Consider the following 21,416-nt stretch of genomic DNA (forward strand, 5'->3'; position numbering starts at 1 on the left):
GACAAATGTAGAGAAAAATAAGTGTCTTATTATATGCTCATCATTTTGAATATTTTTGCAGGTATACCTCGTCACATTTTAATTTTTCATTTCTGTCCCCCCTGGAAACGATAAATATGATGGCCTCTTTAAAAATACACGGGCTTGGTGGTCAGGAGTTTGTCTTTGCTATTATTCTAGCAACCTACTTGATGTCACTTGTGAAGAGGGTCCCCAGAGGCGCAGCAAAGCTCGACAGTCATCCTGTGTATACGGAGGCTACGTGAACAGGTACGAGCGTATGTCGGCCGCGCGCTCTTGGGCCAAACCATGATTCCGGATTATACAGGTGGCGCGTGTCACTTCCCTGTGTGTTGCGCTGCAGCTAGGTATATTTAAACGAGGTTCTCTTGTTGAAAGGCCAATGACAAAGCAAAGGCTGACAGTATAAATAAAAATAAAATGCAATTATCTTCGATTTATTGCAAGCTCAGCAGAAACCGAAAAAAAGGGGAGACCGATACATGAGTCTGTTACGAGTTGGTCAGTAGGACTAAAAAGATCCTCTATGTGAACGAAACAGCAGCTGTGTCACATGACAATCGTCCTTTACTACAAATTTGACTAATGGAACAACTTGTATTTTTGCCCCTAAACAACAGGACCCCATTCTAAAATATTACCACCTAAAGAGCAGTGGTAGTAGGCAGCAAGGTCCTCTATTTAATTCTAATAATCAAACAACAGTGACACTGTGTACCTACGAAAACTAGATTTACTATTAAAGCACCCTTCCAAAATCTCAAGAAAAGAGCGCGATCTGATGCCAGAATCTAGAGCCCCCTTTCACCGTGAATCGCACCCAAAGACAACCTTCTGCTGATCGCACGAAACTCTGAGCTAGGGCAGTGAGTGTTTGTAGACTTTTGGTATCACTTCAAAACTATGCACTGAACACCTAATTGCATGTTTGCGCTGGGTTCCTTTTCGAGCAGGAATCGCTAATTTCCAGTCGTGTGTGACATGTTTTGTGGAACTTAGCCCTTACCTTGTTGGAAATAAAGCAAAGCCCTTCCGGAACACATTGAAAAAGTCTAATTTGTGTGTTTGATTTGGGGATTCGCAATCATTTCCGCTCTTCCAGCATGACAGATCGCGATCTCAAAAAGGGAGAAAAAAATGGCGATATTAAATCGTGCTGTCCTGCCGGGCACGCACAAATGGCTCTAAAGCTAAGAATAATAATGAATACTGGGCCATACCACTATTTCTGACGCCGGCTGACATGTAGGGCGTCAAAAGACACATAACTTTTAAATAGCTCACAACATGATGTGCACATTCCAAAGACGTGCGCGGCGCCCCTGGCTGCTACTAACGGCGCACTGCGGTGCCGCGGCGCACAGTTTGGGAACCACCGGGCTATGCCAATGCTTGTTTGTCCCGAAGCTAATACCACTATGGACAAAGGAGCCAGCACGGTGCCAATCTTTAAATTACTCTAAAAGCACATTATGCATTATGATTATATAATAAGAGTTTTTTTACGTTGAGAAAATAAAAGAAAACTAAATATTCTAATGGGTGTGGTGTTATTACTCCCTTGATAAAGGTTAATATGAATACAGGAATCCCAAATTGAAAGCATTTCACAGACTTCCAGAACCAGTGTTAGAGATGCACAACGTTAAATCAAATACAACAAGCTGAACGGAATCCCACAGTGATGTTGTCCACATAAATAATTACAGTCCGCAGTGCACCGAGGTGCCAAAACTCACCAAGAAATTGCAGCAGCTGCATAAAAAAGACACAAGAGAGACACTCCCATCTAAACCCCAAGGCACTCATCCAGCCAGCGTACCCAACATTTGGATGTTGCACTAGCTACCGAAACAAAAACAAATTTAAGTTTGATATTTTCACGCTGACTCATAACGTGTCTTAGATCGCCGAGAACTCATGCTATTCAGAGAACAGCCAACGTGAAAGCTCCTTGGCAGGTCCTTCCGCCTGAGTGAGTAGCACCTGCTGGGCTGACCACCCGAGCGCTGCAACGTCTATGCGAATAAAGGGCAGTCTCTGGGCCCAGAGCTTCATATATGGCTCAACCTATCTGGGAACTTGCGCACAAGGAAGACAATGCCAAGTGTAGACATTTGTAAATGACTCCTCTGTTTAAACAAGCATACGTCATCTTAAGTGGCGCAGCAAGGAATAGCAGAATGCAGCAAAATGGAATGCCACATTTTTTAATTACAGTTGATTCGTAATGTCAGAAATAGTCTGTAACGAGAAAACCGAAGCTAGGTGTTCGTGTATGCTTGTTTCAGGTATTCGAAGACTGTACAACATAGTTATGTACACAAATCCTTTCTTTAAAAGGGTAACTGGTGGACATGCGCCTCAAATACGGATTGTAAAGGAATCCCTAATATAAATGACATTAAAAAGAGAGAAAAACAAAGCGGAAATCTAAGTATTTTATTTACAAGCGCTATTCACCAGTGCATTGACTATTTAGATCTCGTCCAGGAAGGGCATTCTAATAAAAAAGGTATACAGAAATAAGCCACCTCTGTTCATTTCTTGCTAGGCAGGGACGGTTTTCTGACACTTTCATTCACTTCATACTTCTAAACTGTGTGTGGACTAGAATTTTCGGACTTCCGGTGGCTGGCAATTAATTTTACAATAACAGAAAAGCAATTCACAAAATGAACACTGGAGGTCAGTGTTAGCTCTAAGAAAATCTTGGTAACACACGCAGGGAGACAATATAAATATGCATTCCTTTACTTCAGAAGGTTCTAGGTCTTTTTGAAGCAATATGGGTACCCGTAATCATTGTTTTCATTTCGGTGGGGGAGGGGCAGAGCGAGGCGCTTGGGAGAGCAAGGCTTAATGAGCCATGAAAGCCACATGGCGGCTGCGCGCGTGCACATGCTCGTGAACGCAAGCTTGAGGCCAGGAAAAGATTGTGGTAGCACTTTGAAAAGCCACTAACTAAATGTCTCGCAGAGCAGCGCATGCACTGGCTCAGCGAGACCTAAAAACAAAATAGTAGGTAGGAATATGGGCTTCATTTAAAGAACACCCATGCTTGCATCAGGACCACTCCATAGGAATCCATTGCAACGCGGCCAAAATCTTTGAAGACTGCCTCTTCGTGGAGGTAGCTGCTCTGGAGGAACTTGCTAGTCCCCCGACTAGCTCCCTGCTGGTGCTGGTCACCCCAAGTACTCCTAACCGACCACATTGACACTCACCTAAGTTTCTTTGAAAATGTTTCTGAGTGTCCAGTGCATTGACTTTGCGACGGTTTGTTCACAGTTGTGTGAAATCGCTTTGATATTTTGTTGCTTGTAAAATCTATATCTCCAGAACCCTCCTCTGGATCTGTTTTGTTCTAGTATTTTCTTATAAAAAGACAGTCTATTTTCAGGTCTCGCCTGAGTCAGCGTATGCGCTGTGCTGATAAGACATTTAGTGAGGGGGCTTTAAAAAGCCGACCACAGCTTTTTGGGTGGCATAGAGCGTGCGGTTACCTACACTGGCACGAGCAAAGGTGCCATCTGGCTTTCCTCTCACTCTCCCAAGTGCGCGCACCTCGTCCTTGCAGCCTCGCAAGCATTTGGTCATAAATCAAAGGCTTCTCACCACGTGACTGGGATGCCTTCATCTCCAGCCCATCTTTCTTCTTTCCTCCTTACCCCCTCTTCCCGCATGCGCGTGCGCCCTGCCTCTCATGAAACCTAAGCCGGACGGGAACCGAAGCGTGACAAGTAAACAACCGGACTGTATAGAGCGGGTCCCACACCCAGCCCCCACCTCATCCTTTGCTTCCCAAGTCGCTTCCATTTTATTATTCCTCCCCCGCCTCAGGCTCCTCAGTCGCTCACCCGCCCACGCAACATTGTTTGTCTCTGTTGACTTCTCCCCCCACCAACGCCACCATTGACCCTCACCTCTCCCGTTGCGGTCCATAAGCATTTTTTTTAACCTCTACAATTTTGTGAGGGCCTGGCAGCAGCCATTTGCTCTTGGTCGCTCCCTATGTAAAATGCACTTTCCTCACTTTTAAATTATTTTTATTTATTTTACCTTACCACTCCAAAAGAATGCACCAGTTTACAAAGATGAACAAAAATTTAAAAAACGGCAGAACATAGGTCTGTGACGAGAAGGGCAAAGACCGCTGTCAGGTTGTGCATGATGGGGATATTTTACCCCAGGTTTTAAGCACTTTGTATCGATATCACATCACTCGCTTTTTATTCTCCAAAAATACAAAAAGCACTGAAAAGGATATGCACCATGCACTAGTGACGCACCCCTTTAACTAAACCAGATGTTGCGTAAAACATATTCAGCGTTGCACTCAGGAGAAACCCTACCTCATTATTCACCACCTCTCAGTTAAGCCTTGTCTCCTGGGTTGGAGCAACACTATGTTCATAACTGAGGTCCTCCTCACCCTACTGCTCCCCTGCATCCCATCTGTCTGTCTTGCACAGCTCTAACACTCCCTAGATTCACTGGATTGCCAATAGGTCTCACCTTTGGGACCTTATAAGTGTTTAGTCATGCAACAGTTGATGTTGTTGCACCAAGGATATTGTGCTGCATAACTAAATACTTAAAAGGTTCCAAAAGCAAGACCTATTGGCTATGCCAATGCTTGTTATAAATTGGTGTCAGATTTCTTGAGTGTCGATTTTTACTTAAATTGTTTTGATGCTTTTTAAATGCCTCAAACATGTTCCTCTATGTAAGCCTCGCTGCTCAGAGCCACAGCCGCCCAGGGTTGTGTAAGCCTCGCTGCTCAGAGCCACAGCCGCCCAGGGTTGTGTAAGCCTCGCTGCTCAGAGCCACAGCCGCCCAGGGTTGTGTAAGCCTCACTGCTCAGATCCACAGCTACTCAGGGTTGTGTAAGCCTCGCTGCTCAGATCCACAGCCACCGAGGGTTGTGTAAGCCTCGCTGCTCAGATCCACAGCCACCGAGGGTTGTGTAAGCCTCGCTGCTCAGAGCCACAGCCACCCAGGGTTGAGCTGAGGATTTTACAGATGAAATCATGTGGAACTGAAGGGTTTGTTAAGTGTATTACACGGTGAGGTCGCACAATCACATCATATCATACATCCCATTACCTCACAGGTCCAGTCTGGAACATCGAAGGGGTGCACTAAAATGTCACGCACAGCAATCCATAAAATAAGAGACAATACATAGTAGAATAATAAAGAGATCAAATCATAGGATATTACACATCTCCCCTTTAAAGACAATACAATTATAAAGAAACAAATTAAAACCGCACCATCAATAACCAATCTTAGAACAGAAACTGAAAGTTTGCACCTCAGTAAGGAGGGGGCTGCTCCTGGTACGCACTCCTGCCCCCCCCCCAGTGAGCTCTATGCCCCCTCTGCTTTCTGGTGAGTCCTCGCCCTGAAAAGAGTTGAATTTAATGTTGAAATCACTGCAGGATTTGAAGAATTTGAAGAAGGAAAGCGCCTCTGAATGCTTCTAAAGCAGGAAAGTAGAGGGTGTCAGTGGCCTCTGTGGTCTTGTAGCAAAAGTGGGCATCTGTGGGCATTTACCCAAAGATGCCTTCCAGGTGCCTGCATTCTGGTTGCTTGGTCGCATCCTCTGACATGGTTGGGTCTGCAGCTGGTTGCAGGAGCCCTCCTCAAACTGTTATTAACTATCCGGAGGAAGCTTTCTCAAGCCCACCTGTCCCTGTTGAAAACCCACCCCCCCCCCCTTTCTATCGATGCTCTCAAAAGGAGAGAGGGGCAGAATGGTAAAAAGTAAGGACATGGGTTGCTCATAGATGTAGTTAAAGAAGAGGGACTGGGTATAGTTACAATCCTTTCTCAGGGCTCAGTCCCGCATCAGCAACGTTTCGCTACACATCAGCCAGTGCAGCCTACTTCCAAAATGTAGATCGTTGACCAACGCCTTCCTGCGGAAGAAGTAGAAGAAATGCAAATGGATGCAGAAGAGACTACGGCTGATACTGAGGCAAATGTAGCTGGCACCGAGTTGATTTTAGCGCCTCTTTCTGCGTGTGAGTTTATGAACCCTATGGTCACGCTCACTAAACTGGGGGTGAGTGCTTGCAATGTTCAACACTCCGTCCATCATTTCCTTTGGTTTTGCTTTGTTCGCCATAAGTTGGCAGGGTATGCTCAGACGTAAGTCCCTTGCTCACTTTGCCACTGGATTCAAGCAAGCCTGGCCGAAGACGGCTGAAATGCCAGAAACCGGTCCTAGGAAGCTTGGTTCCGTTCCAGGGAAGGCATGGCTTGGCAGTTCGGGCTGGACTGTTCCCATGAGGCACAGGGTCAGACTGATTTGCACATGGCCATGTCTAAACTGGGGTGGCAGAGTGGGCTAAAGAACGGTGATGGATGAAACCCAGATCTGTTGACTGGGTGTGAGTGTTTGATTGGTTCTGATGCTCCGTCCATCACCACCTCCTTTTGTACCGCTTTGTTCGCCATAAGTTGGCAGGGTATGCTCAGACGTGAGTCCCTGGCTCACTTTGCCACTGGATTCAAGCAAGCCTGGCTGAAGACGGCTGAAATGCCAGAAACCGGTCCTAGGGAGCTTGTTTCCGGTCCAGGGAAGACATGGCTTGGCAGTTCGGGCTGGACTGTTCCCATGAGGCACAGGGTCAGACTGATTTGCATATGGCCATGTCTGAACTGGGGTGGCAGAGTGGGCTAAAGAACGGTGATGGATCAAACCCAGATCTTTTGACTGGGTGTGAGTGTTTGATTGGTTCTGATGCTCCGTCCATCACCACCCCCTTTTTGTACCGCTTTGTTCGCCATAAGTTGGCAGGGTATGCTCAGACATGAGTCCCTTGCTCACTTTGCCACTGGATTCAAGCAAGCCTGGCTGAAGACGGCTGAAATGCCAGAAACCGGTCCTAGGGAGCTTGTTTCCGGTCCAGGGAAGACATGGCTTGGCAGTTCGGGCTGGACTGTTCCCATGAGGCACAGGGTCAGACTGATTTGCATATGGCCATGTCTGAACTGGGGTGGCAGAGTGGGCTAAAGAACGGTGATGGATCAAACCCAGATCTTTTGACTGGGTGTGAGTGTTTGATTGGTTCTGATGCTCCGTCCATCACCACCCCCTTTTTGTACTGCGACGCAACTCCAGCAATGCGCCACTTTTGCGGCACAGATGCGTCACGCATCCGTGACGTTTTTGCCCCATGGTGCGCCGCATTGTAAATGCGGCGCATCCATGGTGGCGGAGCTGTGGCGCACAATAACTGGCGCATCCCTGCTGATATGCAGGGATGCACCAGTTATTGTAAATATGTCCCCTACTTTCTAAAAGTGGTATTTTCAAACACAGAATGTTAAAACCAACTTCATTAAAAGAGGTACTTTAACATTCTGAGTTCAGGCATACTAAACTCGAATTTCTACCATGTTCCCATGGTCAGTTAGGATTAAAAGGTGTTATAATCAAACTGCCCATGCAGGCCTACGGGGACTGGTAGCCTTGCAATAGAGAAACACGAAAATGGCTGAAATTCACTATTAGGACATGCCACACACACCAGGGCATGTCCTACCTTATCCTTACAATGCACCCTGCCCTTGGGCCTACCATAGGGATGTCTGATATGAAGAAAAGGGAAGGTTTAGGGACTGGCAAGTGGGTGTGCTGGAGCAGGGTTTTCTGTTGAAAATTTATCGAGTTTTAAGCTCCGGCTTTGTCCATATGTCATGACTAAAATCATTAATCTATAATCGATAATTATTGATTTTGTGAGAAACTTTGACTAACCAATATTATTAACAAGAGAAAACTACACGTGGGAATGCATATATGTTGCTTAATAATATGTGCAGTTATTTAATACAAGTGTGCTATTTGTTTTGTATTGATGCTTTTAAATAATAACGTGTGCTAATGCTTATTTATGTCGCAGATGGCTAGTTAATTACATACACATAAGGGTATTAGTGGGAATTAACACTGTTTAATCATTGCGATGATGTAGTAACGTTGTTTGTGTTTCTTTCAATTAAGATGGTCCGTTTGGCCTAAGTAAAGATGGCTGCCGTTTACAGCCTGCACTCGAGTGATTGAATTTTGACGGAAAAGGCTTTGCTGAACGTGGTTGAAAGTCACCTGACCATGGCCTCTGCTGGAGTTTTGAAAGTTTCCGTGATGACAGTGACTCCAGGCAAGCTTCCAATTGTCCTTGGAGGAGAAGAAAGCCACAATGAACTTTGTGATTACAGCGGTGGCTTCGCTATGGTTCCGAGGAAATATATTCATGAAAGTATCTTTTGCAAAACTCGAGTTTCCTTCTTCCGTCTTTTTATTTTTGTGATTTTTCTGAGCGGAGGTTCTTACAAATGTTGCGATGCAACATCCTTTCCTGCTCGTTTCGCTTGGTGACTCAATGAACATTTAGAATTTTTATGTTGCTTTATTTTGCAAGTTCCATTATAAATATTGTTAGCCTAGAGAGGGTCTAAGGCCACTTCTTCCCAAACCTGCGTTGGTGAGGATCGATGCTGTGAGGACGGCGACTCGGGAGACTTTACTGAGAGACCTGTCCTGACCCATTTATGACATTTAGCTAGAATAGGTAACTATGAGAATAATGATTTGCTATTGATTGACTTTCATTTGAACTAATTTTAGATAAAAATACCATTATTTGAATTACAGTGTTGGTGGTTATTTCTTGTCGTTTAATGAATACTCTAATGTGATTATCATGACTCAGGACAATAACAATTTGATCGCATTGACCTTACTGTAGATACAGGGTGATTTAGGAGTTTTCTCTCTTATGTCCAGCGCTAATAGAGTAATTGAGCGTGTGTTAGTGAAATGGGCCCAAGTGTGTGGTGAGTGCATGTGCGTGTATCTGTGAAATTACTCTATCCTTGGAAGTAGGGAGAATTTGTATGCCCTGATATGCAGCAATTTCCTGGTAGCAGAGTAATGGTTTTGATTATTGTCTTGATCTGATAGATTGCTTGTACATTGGCTTTTTGATTTATTGATTTACTGATAATGTTGGTATATGTACTAATACTATATGTTGGAGTCGTTGTATTGAGTTTTATGTAGTGCTTCTGGAATTTGGAAGCTGGTGGCAGTTCCGTAGTAGGGCAGAGGGAAGTGTATGCTGCTCTCGGGAAAGACGGGATTGTTGGTCCTGTATGTATGCAGGAAAAACGTGTGACAATTGAAGTTGCGCGTCACATTGTCTGGGTTCGGAATTAGTGACATCGTTGTGTGTTACTATTAGGGACATATTTCCGGTATAAAAGGAGTGCGTATGGTAGCGAAAGGTATCTGTGAAACTCTGGTCTTAAGTCCCAGGGATCCGTAAGGTTTGCCGTTAAAACTTACCGCTGGAGAAGTAATAGGTATTCTCTGAGCTTGATTGAAGGACTGGGCAGAGGTATACACTGCTTGGTTAACGTGTGTTATAATTCTGTAGTGGGGCAGATTGTTGGCTGTTCTCGGAAAAAGCAGGATTCTGTGTGTATGTACTACATTTTCTTGTATGAAAGTGCGTGAATGTATGAGCATTTAGTTGATTGTAAGACTCTTTGGAGCAGTCCTAGAGGAAACAGTTAATGAATGCATGTTAGAAGGGCAGAGTAGAGGGATGTGCTACTGTGTCAACAAGAGTAATTATTCCGTAGTGGAGCAGAGGTAAGCGCTGTTCTAGAGGGAAGCGGGATTCTTGTGAGAATTTTCTTTACTATTCTGTGGTTAGCGAAACAGACAATGGAGATGTTTATATGTTGTAACTAATAGATTTTGTAGAATCTGAAACGAAGTCTACTGAGAAGGCTTTGTAAAGGAGGGGTAGACAAGTGACAGGAGACAGGAGCAGGAGCGACTGCAGCGACTACTGACGTCATACAGACCGCGCTCTGATTGGGTAGTGGATCAGAACAGTGCTCGCGCTGGGATTGGTGTGTTGGTGTGAGCCGCGCAGGGATTGGAAGGAGTACAGAGTGACGTAGACGCTCCAGGATTGGTGCGTTGGTGTGAGTCGCGCTGTTATTGGACGAAATATCGTACCGTACAGTTGCGTTAGGGAAAGGATTAGAAAGTTTTGGTAAACGCTAAAATGTATTACCAAGAGGAGAAAAAGAAGAAATCCTTGTTCGGTAAAATAAAAAGATGGTTTGACAAGGATAAAGACATTAGAACAAGAGAGGGTGAACTGTTACCTCCAACGAAAACGCCTGCATCCTTCATGGTTGCGAAATATGGGTATCATACCTGCATATGGTTAGACAATTGAGTTAAGTACACTAGGGAAGATGGTGTTTTGGCTTTCCCGGAGCATGGTTCATTTAATATGGCCGTGTTGAGAAATTTACGGGAAAAGATGTTGTGTCTTGAACCAAGACCAAGGCCGACACAGTTTGAGGCGTTGGTGGAATGGGAAGATGAAGTACATGAGCGAGAAAAACAGAGGTCTGGAGGCAACTATAGGTATATGTTTGGGAGGAAATATGATCGTGAAACTCATCATGATCGAATGAGGAGATGGCGAGATGCTAGTATGACAGAAGGATTATATCCTATGAGGCCAATTGAAGAGAAGGAAGGTAGAAAGGAAACAGGAAGGGTACCTAAAGCAGAAGTGAAAAGGTATGGAGCTAATGATTATGAGGATGAGGTCTTGGACGACATGATTTACAAGAGACCACCTCCATATAGACCAGAACCAGAAGAGAGCACACCAGTTGCTACTCCAATAAGAGATACTTTGCGTATCATTAAGACAGAAGTTGTGACACCTGATTTAAAAGGTGGTAGCTCTTTCAGAGAAAGAGATAGAGAATCGATGTGGTGACGAGAATACGAGAGAATTAGCCAGAACTACATCTGAACTGACTGAAAAGATTAGAGAACTGACAAAGAATTTGGAAGCTGTTTCGGTGCCTGTAACCATAGGTCCGGTTATGCCTATTTTTGATAAGCAGAGGACGGGTGAGAGTGGTTTGATGGTTCCATATGTTGGGAATAAATTAACAAGTTTGGCTGGTCCTTCAGGAGAGACAGGAATAAGGACAGAAGGAGATGATTTGAGACAGTCAAGACATGACACCTGTAGTGGAGGATTAGAGGTGCAGTCTAATTCAAGATTGGATACTAGTTGTTCAGGGATGCCGATTTTGGAACCACAAAGGATGCCAGAGAAAGTGGTTGCAGTGAAAAAGTCTACGGAAATAACAGCTGAAGATTTGAATGATTGGTTGAAAGTTCTTCAAAAGAAAGAGAAAGATTCTCAAGCAGTTGATGTAGCCAGGTTACGCATAGAATTAGAGGAGCTTATTGCAGGGACAGTTACTACATAAATACTGAAAGATCATCATGATGGTGAGCTGTTATATATGTGTAAAAGCATTACTTGGAGGGCTAAGAGTACACATGACAGGTTGAAAGGAATAGCGGGTGAATTGGGAGTCGATATGGATAAGGTGAAGGCTCTGCAGAAACCGTATCGAGTGGATTTTTCTGAAAAGGACATAGAAAATCTAAATAATGTTGGCAGAACAGGGCAGATTAAGGAAATGATTTCCCTGTTGCGGAAATGGGGTGATGTAGAAAGATGGAAGGACAGGTGGTACAAGGAAAGGCAAGAATCAGTGGACAGGACTTATTCAGCATTTCCTGTGAGAGAAAAAGAGAAAACAGCGGATGCTTATCCTATGAGAGAAATACCTGGAGGAGGATATGTACATGTTCCATGGACTAGACAGGATATTTTATCATTTACAAATGATTTCCCTCGATTGAGAGAAAAGCCCGTCGAGTGGTATAGGCAGGTAGACAGGTTTGTGAAATTGTCAAAAGTGCTGTGGATTGACCTGAATAGTCTGTTTGATATAATTGTTCCAGCAGACTTGTGGGCTGAGTGTAAAATAGTTGTAGATTGGCCTGCTAAGGAGTATCCAAGAGATCCGAAAACAGGAGCACCAGATCCAGAGGTGATGAAGAAGTACGAGCAGGTAATTGTGTTCCTGAAAAATAAAGTACCTCCAAAAGAAACAGACTGGGTTAAGATAGATCGAACACATCAGGAAGCAAAAGAATCAGTTCATGCTTTTTACGAAAGGCTGATATTGGCTTTCAAACAGTTCAGTGGAGATGAACACCTGGGTGACATGGATTTGAGTCATTTTGTATACAGATTTGTATATGGCCTGAGACCTGAGATTAGTGAGAGAATTCGTGAGCATACAGTGGACTGGCAGAGTAAGAAGATAGATGAGATCCTGAGACATGCAAAGTACTTCAGTGATGAAATTGAAGCAAAACAGAGAAAGCTGAAAGAAAAGGCAATGTGGGCACAGGTGAAAGTTGCGGAGAGACAAGAGGCACAGTTGGTGGAACAGGCAAATAATCCAGGGAATAGGCCCAGATATGTAGGGAAAGGAAAGGAGAATTTAGAGGAAGCGAAAAAGAAATTCCCGTGCCACAACTGTGGTCAACTGGGACATTGGAGATCCGAGTGTACCAATCCACCATTAGTGAGTAACGAAAATAAACCCTTAAATCAACAGGTGCAGACTGAGGGGTGTAATCAACAGCAGCAACAACAGAAGGTTGTGAGACAGCAGAGCCAAGAGCCAAGACCGCCCTTGCCGCAGAATAGAGGGTCCCAAAAGTACAATCAGGACTCGGGATTCTACAATGAGGAGCAGGTAAACAAACCAAGGCGTTCTAACCCGGTACAACAGTATTGGTTAAAGAATGAAGGGAGTGAGTCCGAAGGTGATTATTGACGGTGCCGAAGAGAGGAGGAAGAGTGCATACTTGGTGCATCTCTAGAAATAGACCAGGCAGGACCATTTGTAGATGGGAAAATAAATTAGGAAAGTGTTACTTTTTTAGTAGACACAGGAGCGACGAGATCAACTGTCAGGTCAGCAGATATTAGAAATCTTCCTCTCTCGGATGAAGCAATCCAAGTAGTTGGTGTAGCTAATACACAAATCAAGACACGTCTTACTGAACCAGTAAGGGTGAGAATAGGGAAATTTTCAGACATGCACAGATTTATAGTTTGTGATACTAGTCCAGTGAACTTGTTAGGTAGGGACTTATTGTGCAAGATGAATTGTACTATTTTCTGTACACCGGATGGAAAAGCATTTGAAACACCAGATGAGGATGTTTTGTACCGAATGACTCTGGATAATAGAGAGAGTGAGATGGTTGGTACATATGCTGTGTTTAATCCAGAGGACCTGCCTCAAGAGCTGAGAGACACAGTGAAAACGACGGTTTGGGATTTTACTGGAGAAGATGTGGGATTGATGAATAATGTAGATCCTGTGAAAATTTCAGTAAAAGAGGGAATTACTTATCCTAATATTCCTCAGTACAAAATGACACCAGAAATAATTGAAGGAATAACTCCTATAATTGAGAAAATGATCCAGCAAGGAGTTTTCAGAGAATTACTGAGTAGCCCATGTAATTCACCGATAATGGGGCTAAAGAAGCCTAATGGGAAGTTCAGGATTGTACAAGATTTGAGAAAGGTTAACAAAATTGTGGTGGCATGTTGTCCCATTGTGCCAAATCCGTCAGTGATTTTGTATCAGATTCCACATGATGCTGAGTGGTACACAGTGATTGATTTGTGTCATGCTTTCTTTTCAATTCCATTGCATCATGACAGCCAGCCTATTTTTGCATTTAGGTTTGGCCAGCGTATTTTAGCATGGTGTCGAATCCCACAGGGGTACACAGAGAGTCCTTCAATATTCAATCAGTTATTGAAAAAGTCATTGGAGAGTTTGATCATGCCTGAAAGCTCAGTACTAGTGCAATATATTGATGACCTACTTGTGGCATCAAAGACACGTGAAGCTTGTGAAATAGATACCATAGCTTTACTGAATCATCTGGCAGATGGAGGGTTAAAGGTATCTCCAGCCAAATTGCAATTTTGCAAGAAAGAGGTGCATTATCTTGGACACAATATTGAAAAGGGTCTGAGAAAGGTGACTGATGACAGGATCAAAATTATCAGGGGAATGAGAGCCCCAAGGACCCAGAGGGAAGTGAGAATGTTCCTGGGTATGGTGGGTTATTGTCGTCAGTGGATTAGTAATTTCTCCCTGATAGCAAAGCCACTGATTAAGCTGACAAAGAGTGAGATGAAAGACCCATTGGAACTAGATGGGGAACAAATGGCAGCATTTGAGGAGTTGAAGAGCAGAATGTGTGAAGCCCCTGCTTTGGGAATGCCAGACTATGAAAAAGAGTTTGAGTTATACTGCAGTGAGAGAAATGGATGTGCACTTTCAGTGTTAATCCAGAAGCATGGGCAACTGAGAAGGCCTATTGCGTACTTCTCATCGACACTTGACCCTGTAGCTGTGGGTTTACCAGGTTGCCTGAAATCAGTAGCTGCTACATGTAGAAGCTTGGAACAGAGTGAGGGTATAATAATGGGATATCCTGTAAGGGTATTCGTACCTCATAATGTGGCAATTCTTTTGACAAGAAGCAGAACTCAATATATGTCACATTGTTCGGCTGACTAAATATGAGAAAATCATTCTGGGAGCATCAAATGTGACCCTTGAGAGATGTGTGAATGTGAATCCAGCAACATTATTGCCTGATACTGAAAATGTGGGTGTAAAGGATGAAGTTGATCATAATTGTTTGGATGTGCTTGATTACTGTACAAAACCGAGACCAGACATAAGGGATCTTCCATTGCCTGAGAGTGATCATGTGCTGTTTGTGGATGGATCATGTCTGAGGAATGATGATGGTGTGCTATGTGCAGCATATGCAGTGTGCAAAGTTTCAGAAGTTATGGAAGCTTCACCATTGAAAGGAGTGAAGTCTGCTCAAGTTGCTGAATTGGTGGCATTGACGAAAGCTTGCAAAATTGGGAAGAATCTGAGCGTGACTGTGATGACTGATAGTCAGTACGGATTTGGAGTTGTGCATGATTTTGGCCAATTGTGGCTACAGAGAGGTTTCTTGACGTCGAGTGGGACTCCAATAAAGAATGCTGAAGTGATTGGGAAATTACTTGAGGCGATACAGCTGCCTAAAGAATTAGCAGTTGTGAAATGTGCTGCACATGGACAAGGAGATGATTTCATTACCCTTGGTAATAGATTTGCCAATGACATAGCACAGTATTGTGCTAAAAACAATCAATCGATCAATAAGGCACGAGAAAAGGAAATGTCTTTTTGTTCTGTGATGTTTACTAATGTCCTAGAAACGTGGGATTAGGTGAAACAGTTGCAGGATGAGGCAGGAAATGAAGAAAAGAAAGATTGGATCAAGGCAGGTTGTGCCCCAAGAGAGACAGATCATGTCTGGATCTATAGAGATGGTAGACCAGTCATGCCAAACTCGATGCTGTCGACAATGGCAAGAATGTATCATGGCCAGGGACATTTGGGAAGAGATGCGATGATCAGGTCTTTTAGGCAGACCTGGTATAATGCAAAGTTCAGGTTGATTGCAGAAAGCATCTGTCAAAGATGTTTGATTTGCCAGCAATTTAACACTGGGAAAAAGACAGTGGTGAGTCTGGGAACGATAGGCAGAGAAGGTGGTCCTTTTATGAGAATGCAAATTGATTTCATTGAAATGCCTCAAGTGAACAGATTGAGGTATGTTCTAGTGGTAGTCTGTTTGTTCTCGAGATGGGTGGAGGCCTATCCGACTAGGAGAAATGATGGAATAACAGTAGCAAAGTTACTGTTAAGAGAATTGATTCCTAGGTACGGGTTTCCAGTAACAATTGAGTCAGATAGAGGTGGACACTTCTATAATGAACTCATGAGTTTAATTTGTGAAGCATTGGGAATACAGCAGAAGCTACATTGTGCTTACAGACCAGAGGCTTCTGGTGTTGTAGAGCAGATGAACGGCACAATCAAAAACCGAATTGGTAAGATGTGTTTAGCAACTGGAATGAAATGGCCGGATGTCTTGCCTCTAGTGCTAATGACTATTAGATCTACTCCAGATAGAACTACTGGTTTGAGTCCCTAGAGATCTTGATGGGACGTGCAATGCGACATGCATTTGTGCCTGTCAATAAGTTGATGACAATAACTGATGACATGATTTTGGATTACTGTAAAGGCCTGGCTGACGCAGTTCATTCTGTGTTTCACCAGGTTGGAGAAGACGCTACAACACTTGAGAAGAAGCAAGCCCATGATCTGAGTCCAGGAGACTGGGTGAGGATTAAAGTACACAGAAGAAGAAATTGCTTGGTTCCAAGGTGGGGAAGGCCAAGACAAGTCATTCTAACTACGACGACTGCAGTGAAGTGTGCTGGTGTGAAAAACTGGGTGCATGCGAGTCATACTCTGAGAGTTCCAAATCCAAAGGAAGGAACTGGTAAGGAGTATTTTGAAGAGTCAGATTCCAGTGATGATGCAGAGGCTGAGCCAGTGAGAAGGAATTGGAATTCTGGAAGAGGTGAAGGAGAAAGAGAGTCAGGTGATTCTTTCTTTCCAGGAGAGACTTCAAGAGAAACATTGAGAGTCTCAGAAGAGAGATCGGATTCTGTAAGAGTGCCTGAAGTTCCAACGAGCAGTGGAAAAAACAGAAAAGAAAAGAGCAATTCCACAGTGACTACACCTGAATCAGATGAAGAAGTTGAGAATCCACTTGAGATTACACCTGAAGAAGCAGGGTCAGTAGAAGATAGAGAGGGACAGATTGCGGAAGACCCCCGAGGAGGTGTAGGGAACATTCCTGATAAGCTAGGTGAAGGGACAAGTAGACAGCAAGAAGATTGCGTTTCGGAGACCCGAGGAGGGAAAGAAATAGGGAAGTCTCAATCAGTGGTGGTAAAGACTGTGGAGCAAAAGGAAACTGCTGAAGAACAAGAGGCAAATGAGACAGAATCAGATGAAAGTGAGAATGAGAAATCAGAGGGTCGAGTTCTGAGAAAGAGAACTTGGATTGGAGAAAGAAATAATAAAGAAGTAAGACCGAAAAAGGTTGTAAGAGGAGATCTTTGGCCTAACAACAGGATAAAGAGGTTGAGATATAGACTGACACGAGCAAATACATCGAAAGCTGAACAAGTGAACGAAGTGTCGAGTCAAAATCCAGCAAAAGGTGAAAAGCGAAAAGAGTCAAAGGAACCAGAGGAGATCAAAAGAATCAGAAAACCTAACCAGAAGTATAGGTCACCGGAATGGACGTACGTGGCTCTGTCTGATGGTGAAGAGGTAGAAAGTCAGGGAAATCCAGAGGAGACCATACGTGAAGTGGTTGAAGAAGATACAGGTGAAATCCTGAAAGTTATCTTGACTGACATCGAAGAAAAGTCGGATACTGAGGATGTTGTTGGAGATCTAATACAATTTGATGTTGAAGAAGTTGAAGTGAAGAGTGATGAATATCCAAATTGAGTGAACTGAAGGAGTTACTTGGAGAAAAGTGAAAAGAAGAAAGTCTGAAATTTAGCTGTTTGAAGTAATCCAGAGTTCTAGAAGTTCCAGTAGTGGAGTAGTAGAGGCTGAGTCAAAAGACACGGTCAAAGTAGTAAAATGGCTAACATAGAAAATAATCAAAGTAGATGTGCCTTCTTAAAAAGATGGTGTAGAATGTGCTGCTGCTGTACTGGATTATTAATGCTATTATGGGGTGTACTAGCTTTATTAGTTACTTTTAGAGTTACAATAGATACATTTGGAATACACACTGAGAATGTAACTAATGTAGAGAAGAGTTCGCAAAAAGTAGTTCCAACTAGAATTAGTAACATTTACATACATAAAGATAGGTCAATTAATGATTTTTCTAGCAATGTTTTTTCAAAGCTGTTGTACGAATACGTAAAGACAATGGAGGTTAGGGATTGCTACGTATGTATGCAATTACCTGCATCCGTTTCAGAGGGTGTTACTTATCATCATTTACCAGCTACGTATGGAATTTCATGTAGTGTGTTGAGTAGTGTTTTTTATTTGCTAGGGAAAATAGATTATGTTATGTCTAACAAAGATAATATTTTTGGGCACTTGCCTATGAATAAGAAGCTGAATCCAGCTAAAGAAGCTAACATTTTTGGTGAGATTTTTATTGAGAAAGAAGAATTAACTTTAGATTACATTTTTAAGAACAATTTAACTTGCAGTTTGAAAGAAGAGGAGAAGGCTTTCCTAAACATGGTGGAGGAAAGGAGAAAGAGCATGCATGATAAGGCAGGGAAATATAAAGTGAGTGAGACAATTTGGGACATTGAGATGGGAAAGGAATTGAGGAATGGGGCTAGTCCAACTTTGGCTTTAGATGCACCGCAGAAAGGTAAACTATGCATTACCAGGGGAAAATCCCAATATGATCATTATTTTGTTGGGGCTAGTGAATGCCATGATACATACTTTGTTGCGACAGGATGGGGTTTCAAGGGAGGAGAAGATCCGGTTTTCCCAGGAGTGTATTATGTTTGTGGGAACAAGGCTTATTACAGGTTGCCTGACCATTGGTATGGCACGTGTTATGTGGGCCTGGTCTTTCCGAAGATTTTTCATATAAATAGGATAGAAGATGTAGAACATATTAACTTACTAACACGTTTTAGGAGAAACTTGGTCAGAAATAGTTAGTGATATATTTGGAGCTTTAATTCCAGCAGTGGGAATTTCTTTGATTGCATATGGGATTCGGAAACTGTCAACAGTGGTGGATCGCTTATCGACAAGTACCGCTGGAGGGTTTCTTTTGGTGAATACGGAGATGATTGCCGTACGTGCCATGTCTATGCAAAATCGACTTGCCCTTGATATTCTATTGGCTAAGGAGGGTGGAGTTTGTGGAATGCTGAAAGTTCAACATTGTTGCACTTACATTCCTGACGAAAGCAAAGACCTGAAGGTCTATATCAAAAATATTACTGATTTGCATGAAGAATTAGTACCACTGGAAGCTGAAAGTATCTGGACCAAAATAGCTAATAAGATAGTTGCTGTTAAGAGTTTTATTGCTAAGATAGGTAGTACTATTATAGGTAAGATATTGTTTCCTTTGACCTGTGTAATTGTTGCTTTATTGTTACTAAGATTGGGGTGTTTGTGTTGTAAAAACAGGGGAGGGAAAAAGAGAATAATTAGAAGAGATGTGGAAAAGAAACAAAAGAGGTCAAAAAGAGACCCACAAGAGATAGAATTAGAAGAATTAAGGGAGAGTGTTTACCTGGAGGCGAAGAGGGATGATGAAAGGGAGTCTGGTGTGTAGTGTTGAAAAAAAAAAAAGAAAATACATTTTCAATTTCTCCTAAAATGGGACAACATTTTTTTTGGGTTGTTTTATATGGTGATGATATCACCAAAGGGGGGATTGCTGGAGCAGGGTTTTCTGTTGAAAATTTATCGAGTTTTAAGCTCCGGTTTTGTCCATATGTCATGACTAAAATCATTAATCTATAATCGATAATTATTGATTTTGTGAGAAACTTTGACTAACCAATATTATTAACAAGAGAAAACTACACGTGGGAATGCATATATGTTGCTTAATAATATGTGCAGTTATTTAATACAAGTGTGCTATTTGTTTTGTATTGATGCTTTTAAATAATAACGTGTGCTAATGCTTATTTATGTCGCAGATGGCTAGTTAATTACATACACATAAGGGTATTAGTGGGAATTAACACTGTTTAATCATTGCGATGATGTAGTAACGTTGTTTGTGTTTCTTTCAATTAAGATGGTCCGTTTGGCCTAAGTAAAGATGGCTGCCGTTTACAGCCTGCACTCGAGTGATTGAATTTTGACGGAAAAGGCTTTGCTGAACGTGGTTGAAAGTCACCTGACCATGGCCTCTGCTGGAGTTTTGAAAGTTTCCGTGATGACAGCGACTCCAGGCAAGCTTCCAATTGTCCTTGGAGGAGAAGAAAGCCACAATGAACTTTATGATTACAGCGGTGGCTTCGCTATGGTTCCGAGGAAATATATTCATGAAAGTATCTTTTGCAAAACTCGAGTTTCCTTCTTCCGTCTTTTTATTTTTGTGATTTTTCTGAGCGGAGGTTCTTACAAATGTTGCGATGCAACATCCTTTCCTGCTCGTTTCGCTTGGTGACTCAATGAACATTTAGAATTTTTATGTTGCTTTATTTTGCAAGTTCCATTATAAATATTGTTAGCCTAGAGAGGGTCTAAGGCCACTTCTTCCCAAACCTGCGTTGGTGAGGATCGATGCTGTGAGGACGGCGACTCGGGAGACTTTACTGAGAGACCTGTCCTGACCCATTTATGACATTTAGCTAGAATAGGTAACTATGAGAATAATGATTTGCTATTGATTGACTTTCATTTGAACTAATTTTAGATAAAAATACCATTATTTGAATTACAGTGTTGGTGGTTATTTCTTGTCGTTTAATGAATACTCTAATGTGATTATCATGACTCAGGACAATAACAATTTGATCGCATTGACCTTACTGTAGATACAGGGTGATTTAGGAGTTTTCTCTCTTATGTCCAGCGCTAATAGAGTAATTGAGCGTGTGTTAGTGAAATGGGCCCAAGTGTGTGGTGAGTGCATGTGCGTGTATCTGTAAAATTACTCTATCCGTGGAAGTAGGGAGAATTTGTATGCCCTGATCTGCAGCAGGTGCACTTACCCAGTCAGCATGGCAGTACCAGACTGCACACAGGCTCTGCAATGGCAGGCCTGAGAAACACCTTACAGGTTGCTTCTGTGGGTAGCACAACCAGTGCTGTAAGCCCACCAGCAACATTTGATCTACAGGCCCTGGGCACACATGGTGAACTGTACTAGGGTCTGACAAGTAAATCAAATAACCAATCATGGAGTAACTAATCAATACATCAATTTAACATAGGGAGCACTTGCACTGTGGCACTGAATATCAGTGGCACAGTGCCCAAAGCATCTAAACCAGCAAGACATCTCAAAAACAGAGGAGGTGATCAGTAATAAATGGAAGGGAGACTCGCGCCAATGGTACCAGGTCTAACAGGTACAATTAGAGCCATCCCCAAGTACAGGGGCCAAACCTCTTGGTGATTAATGAATGAGGGAACTAGCAGAAATGGGGGAGGGCAAGTTCTGACAGTCTTTATGCTCTGGAGAGGATTTTTCCTCAATTTTGACTTTGCTAGAAAATCAATTGCTAACTCCGACCATGTCTTGGACGCGCTGTCTCCAATTTTAATGGGGTGCAGCCCCTCACTTCAGCAGGCGTATGTTTAGGGAAAGAAAAAAAATATAACATTTTGAAACCTCAGTCCTCCTAGACCCACAAAGTGGTGTCACATGAGGTGGTTGAAATGAAACTCATGAGTGCCCGGGAATTTCTGCTATTGGGCATCCTGAAGTTATCGCAGAGTTAGATGAGATGTCTTGTTCCTCGTCGCCTCGCCGACCA

The sequence above is a fragment of the Triturus cristatus genome, chromosome 9 (assembly GCF_964204655.1).
Source record: "Triturus cristatus chromosome 9, aTriCri1.1, whole genome shotgun sequence".
In the NCBI taxonomy this organism is placed as follows: domain Eukaryota; kingdom Metazoa; phylum Chordata; class Amphibia; order Caudata; family Salamandridae; genus Triturus; species Triturus cristatus.